This window comes from Echinops telfairi, unplaced genomic scaffold (assembly GCF_000313985.2).
Source record: "Echinops telfairi isolate 266 unplaced genomic scaffold, ASM31398v2 ScPeMD7_7420;HRSCAF=8458, whole genome shotgun sequence".
In the NCBI taxonomy this organism is placed as follows: Eukaryota; Metazoa; Chordata; class Mammalia; order Afrosoricida; family Tenrecidae; genus Echinops; species Echinops telfairi.
In genome coordinates, this window is record NW_022111320.1 from 33,102,268 (window position 1) to 33,108,541 (window position 6,274).

Sequence of the window (6,274 nt, forward strand, 5' to 3'; positions counted from 1 at the left end):
CATGTTTGAAACATTCAACAACATAGCATTTTGTGACAAGTGAAAAAAACATGTAGATAGAAATTAATAAGAAGCTATACCAACTAAACCCCTGGATCACCATGTACAACCAAACTGGAAATTTGTTATGCTAGCTAACTAAAAGCTAACCTTAAACAATTGGAAGGATTTCAGTGCTTAATATTAATCTCTTTATGTTTTGAGGACTTATGTATATCTGTTTGTTGTTGTTGTTGTTGTTTGGTTAATAAGTTTATTGTCTTCCTGTGCGAAGCCCTCATGGAAAATTAAGGTTTGGTTTAACAGCCTGCTCTTGAGTGCTGAAGAAACTTGCCTTCTTCTGAGCTACCTGATCTTCTTTCTGGGCAAAAGACATTTGGGGACTATTCCACCTCTTCTTTTTAATATCTTTCTTAGGCTTCCCCTCATGAACTTAGGGTTCTCTCGTATAGTAACATGTGCTTTCTTATACATCTCCTCCATCGTGTCAGGAGTTACGTTGTTCTTTCCGTAGTGAGAAAATTGTTTCTTGTTAGCATCTTCATCTTCTTCCATTCGGTAACAAAAGTAGTCTGCAAGTTCTGACCCATAATGTATTTCCGATGTACTTCTGTACTGAATTCCTTGCTTTCTGGATCATAACCAGGGAGTCACCCGTTGCTATGAGGGATAGACAAGCCTCCGTCCACAGCCCCCTTCCGAGCTCCAAACACGTTATTTCAGTGGTAGTCCTGGCAAGGCCGGCATCCGGATAGCAGGTGAAGGCACCAGGTTGACCATCAATGCTTTCCACATTGTATTCATCTCCAGTTACCTCCACTTGGCCTTCAGAGATCTTGTCCACGCTAAACTTAGTAAGAAGCCCGCGGGTCACAGCAGACCAGTACAATGTGCTGCAGCAGCATTGATCAGGCCAACTTTCACACCGTACTTGGGAAGTTGTTGAGCATAAGCTTCACAGACCATCACATCCGCTTCTAGAGGGGCAGAAGCAATCTGGCAGATGGTTACAGAAACTACCATCCTGCATTTGAGTGTGTTGTACTTATGTTAATCTTGGCTTACCAAGCATTTCCAAGCATAATAATCAGTTTTGCCCTCTCTTCGCCTTCTAAATTTCACTTGGTATCCTTGGCAACTTTTACAAACCCCATCCTGCAGAACAGAGAATTGTTGGTGTCCAGGGCTCGCAACAGATCTACAGGGCTGGTAGCTCTATGGTGGGGGTGGGTGGGTGGGGGAAGGGAGAAGTATGTGTCTTATACCTACAATAAGGATAAAGAACACATTTTCAAAATGCATTTTTAAAACAACTGCATTCAAAATGGAGAGAAGTAATTCCAAGGAGCAAATGACAAAACACACACACACACACACACAGGAAGTAGGAAGGATGTTGTAGGGACACATGTTAATGCTTCAAACATGGCTGGCGCAGCTAAGCAGGTGTGCCCTGTGTGTCCTTGGGCCCACCTAGATGATGCCCTTCCCCCACAGATAGCCAAGCCACCTCAGCTCAGAGGAACCTCTGTGATTGCTTCCTGCTCCCTCCTCCTCATCTGAGCTGAAGGAGTATGTGTGTATGTTAGGTATATTAGCATATTAGCATCATAAAGTGGATGGCGTTAGCAGTCTCATTATCTGCCACCACTCCAGACCCAGCTCACTATCAGTAAAAGAAGAAGCTGCAGAATGCCCTCGCTTATGGGAAATGTTCCTGTGCAGTCTGGCTGGGCACCAACTGGAAGCAACTGTGCCATTTGTCCTGGTATGTGAGCTCCCAAATATGATCAAATAATGTCTCTCAGACTGGGTCGAGGTCAGTTTGGGAGGGTTTCCCAGCATCTGTGTATACAGAGTATCTCTTCCCCTTAGCACTGAGTGGACCACCCAGATCTGTGGTACTGTACACAAACAAGAAGGAGACTCTGGGGATTTTGCTAGAAAAAGACTGGCATTAGACCTCTTCACTTTTGAAAGGAGATTAGATGCTGACAACCATTCCTATAGCTGCTACTTATCTGAGCTTCAGGCCTAAAGGGCAGATGGACACACACAGCACCTAGCAACGAGGACCTAGCCAAACTGCCTCCGGACCCAATGACTGGTTCTGTAATAGCCCCATCACCACTGAAGAATAAGATCCAGAACCCTCAATATGAGACTTGGTTCTAAACAATGATCAAGAAGTGGGCAGCGGAGAGTTGGTTGATGCAGTTTCAAAACTACTAAGCAATGGACATGAACCCAGAGAAAGAGAGAAATTCTACTCCATGGGGAGCCGGTAAGCTCTACAGACCACACGTATAAATAATCCCATAGCTAAGAAAGTCTGTGCATCCGAATGTGGATTTTTGTACCAAACAAACTGCTGGCTCTAATTGGTATTAGAGGGAGTACATGGCTGAAACCAAGGCTGAGAATAATGGCTGCAGAAATTAAATGAACCCTTACAGAAGGGTTGGTGGGGAGGAGATGAGCCAGTCAGAGCGCAGCCTAGCAACGATGAAACATACAACTTTCCTCTAGTTCCTAAATGCTTCCTCCCACACCCCACCCCACCCCCAACCATGATCCCAATTCTACCTGACAAATCCGACTAGACCAGAGGATGTACCCTGGGACAGATAGGAACTGGAAACATAGGGGATCCAGGACAGATAAACCCCTCAGTAATGAGAGTAGCGATACAGGAGGTTAAGGGGAAGGTGGGGTAGAAAGGGGGAATTGATCACAAGATCTACATATAACCCCCTCCCTGGGGGATGGACAACAGAAAAGTGGGTGAAGGGAGACGTCGGACAGTGTAAGACATGACAAAATAACATTTTATAAATTATCAAGGGTTCGTGAGGGGAGTGGGTGGGGAGGGAGGGGAAAAATGAGAAGCTGATACCAAGGGCTCAAGTAGAAAGCAAACGTTTTGAGAATGATGATGGCAACAAATGTGCAAATGTGCTGGACACAATGGATGTAGGTATGGATTGTGAGAAGTGTTGTACGAGCCCCCAATAAAATGATTGAAAAAAAGAAAAAGCAATTAAATGAACCGAGGAATCAGACAATACATGGAGCAACCAGGGGTTGGTTGCAAAAACAATGGCTTGAAGGGAGCTTAGCAGACATTAACACGAGCATGACAATATGGTATTGTAAAAGAGAAATAACTCATGGAACCTATGAAGTGTAAGCCTCAATTGTTTTTCAGATCCCAAACTTCCTCCTCTTGGAAGACTAGGTTCAACCGGCTGAAGAAGCATGCACAGCGAGGACACTCCTAGGTAACCACTAGGTGACCTAACATGGTGATTCCAGCACCAACCAGGGATTTGAACTGAGAATAAAGGTGTTGTGTACATGCCACCTAGTCATGCTAAGTATCCCAGACACTTTTGCTACACTCCATTCGGAATGTTCAGGCTCCATCTTGACCCAACATTGCAAGTGCACCCAGGGAAAAGCGGACCCAGAAAAGAGCTCATAAAATCACATGACTGCACAAACTGCTCAAAAGAGCAAATTTGCCCCAAGGAACACATACCAATTTTTGACTAAGATAAGCCCTCTAAACACTATTACTTTGTAAGTTGGAAAGACATGGTGTACATCTCTTCTGCAGGGTTCTATTCTTTAATAAATGCCTTATCACAATTTTGACCTTTTGTCCACACCCATCTCTGAGAACAAGGGAACAGCATCCATAAAATGCAAGAGAAAATCCTGCAGTCAGTAGTAAAAGAACAGAACATAGTAAATAAATATCAGAATTTTTTAAATTGTAGACATTGAAATAAAAACTACATAGACAAACTCAAATTGAACTCAAAGAGAAGAGAGAGAATTAAGAAAATGAAACAGCATTGAGAAATTCACTCAAAATAAAGAACACTCATGTAAATACCTTGGGGGAGGGCACAATTGCTGGAGGGGAGAAAAGAGTATCACGTGATGGTTATTTGCATAAAAATGTGGTGGTTGTTGTCTTCAGGTTCTTCCAACCCATAGCACCCTGTTTACAGCAGAAAGAGACGCTGCCTGGCCTCCTCCTCTTCACAATTGTTCTGCAGCCACGGTGTCCGTCCACCTTGTCAGGGACCTCCCTCTTTGTCACTGCCCCTCTGTTATACCAGGTGTGGTTTCCTTTCCCAGGGACCGGTCTCTTTGGATACTAGGTCCAAAGTACATGAGAAGTCTGGCCATCCTTGTCTCTAAGGAGCACTCTGGCTGTACTTCTTCCAAGACAGACTTGTTTGTTCTTTCGGAAGCCCATGGTACTTTCAATATTCTTTGCCAGAACTTCTTGGTCTTCCTTTTTCAATGTCCAACTCTCGCATTCATATCAGATGACTGAAAATCCCTTGGCTTTGAGTCAGGTGCACCTTAATCCTCCAAGTTAGGAGGTGGGTTGCTAACTACAACATCAGCCTGTTGACATCGTCAGCTGCTTCAAGGAAGAAAGATGAGAAAGATTCTCCCATCAAGACTTACAGTCGTGGAAACCCACAGAGGCAGTGCGCACAGAGGAAAGTGTGCAATGGAAAGAATATACCAATGAAACAGATAGCACATAACAGAGATAGTCTTACAAATCAGTTATGAAAGGGGAAACTGTTTGGACTAAGCTGAAGCAGGTCAGGGCCCTGCTCGTACTTCCCTGCACATCCCAAAGGTCAGCAGGTACCAGATAAGATAAGATAACCAGATAAGATAACTGCCAGATAAGATGACCAGTGAAACCAGATGCTCTGGCTTCAAGAAAGCAATTCTCCGTTCCCAGACCCCATGTGCTAATCGCAATAATTGCCATACATTCCTCACCACCCCTTTAAAAAACCCAGGCCCCCAGCTGCTGAGCACGACTTCCCTGACCTGTTGGCCAAGGTCATGGAACCTCTTCCGGGAGCTCCCCCTAATAAAGCTATTTCTGCTTCTGCTTTCCCTCGTCCTGTCAGTTATGTCTGTCCATCTCCCTGTACCTCAGTTTCACCTTTACATAAACTAAATCAATGCTCTGGATTAACAATTATTTTTTAAGAGAAATGCTACTTTCTATCTCACGGCATGCACAAAAAGGCAGTTGAGGCCCTGGAAATACCAAAATGGAAAATTTGTTTCAAAGTTGACTTTTAAAAATTGAGAAAAATCAACCAAGTTAAAAATTTAAAGATCTACATTACAAGAACTGGGAGAAGATAACAAGTAAAGGATTAATAATCCAAAATATGAAAAGAACACCCCTAAATCAGTAAGAAAAAAAGAACCCAGTGACAGGATATGAACAATTGATAAAGAGCCACATATATGAAAGAACACGCCACCGCACCAGTATTGAAGTCAATGCCAATCAAAACATCAACAAGAGACCATTTTAACATCATCAATCTGACAAAAAGTAACGAGTCTGAAAATATCAGGTGTTAGGTGTTGAAAAGCAAGAAGAAAAACAGAACCTCTCACAGGCAAAGGTGGTAGAAGGGAAATTGGTGAGATGACTTTAAGTAATTTGGCAGCATGTAAGAGGAGTCAACATCATTTGAGGGCAGTGCGTTTGACATTGGAGTAAAATCAAAGCTATGACTTCCCTTATGAAACATTACTACCTGTAGATACACGAACACAAAATACAGGTCAAAAATAGATAAATTTTTGTGGTGGTAATTGTACAATTCTCCTTGATATGATTGAACTATTGAATTGTATGATATGTAAATTATGTGCCAATAAAACTGTTGAGGGGAAAAAGAGAAAGAAAGCCTTGTGGGTCACAACAACAAACAATAGAGGAGATCGCTTATAGATATAGATATTTATTGCAGACTGTTGGTAATAACAAACTTAAAGGACCAAACCACCTACTGGAAACTACCCATAATTGAAAAATAAGTTTTGTTTATTAACAATATCTAAAACTATATCCATTCATTGCCAAGGAGTCCATTCCAATGCCTACGGAGTCTATAGAACAGAGTAAAACTGCCCCTTTGGGTGTCCCAGGTTGTAGGTCTTTATGGGAGCAGAGAGCCTCGTCTTTCTCTTCTGGAGCGGTTGATGAGTTCAAGCCGCTGACCTTGCAGTTTACAGCCCAATGCCTGGCAACTAGCTATAACAAGAGTGACATATTATATACATCTGGGAAGCAAAGTTCAAAGAAAAAAGTCTACTGGCAGAATTACATGTAAGGATTTATTTTGCATGTTTTTAAGAATAGATAAAACCATATATGACTAACTTCAGTACAGTACATACCTCAGGGAAGGGAGGAGAGCAAGTGATG

The 6,274-nt window shown here is 42.7% G+C and overlaps 1 pseudogene; it reads right to left on the reverse strand.

Moving 5' to 3' along the window:
* Nucleotides 1–277: 277 nt before the first annotated feature.
* On the reverse strand, nucleotides 278–1,122 carry LOC101642038 (annotated as a pseudogene).
* Nucleotides 1,123–6,274: the final 5,152 nt, after the last annotated feature.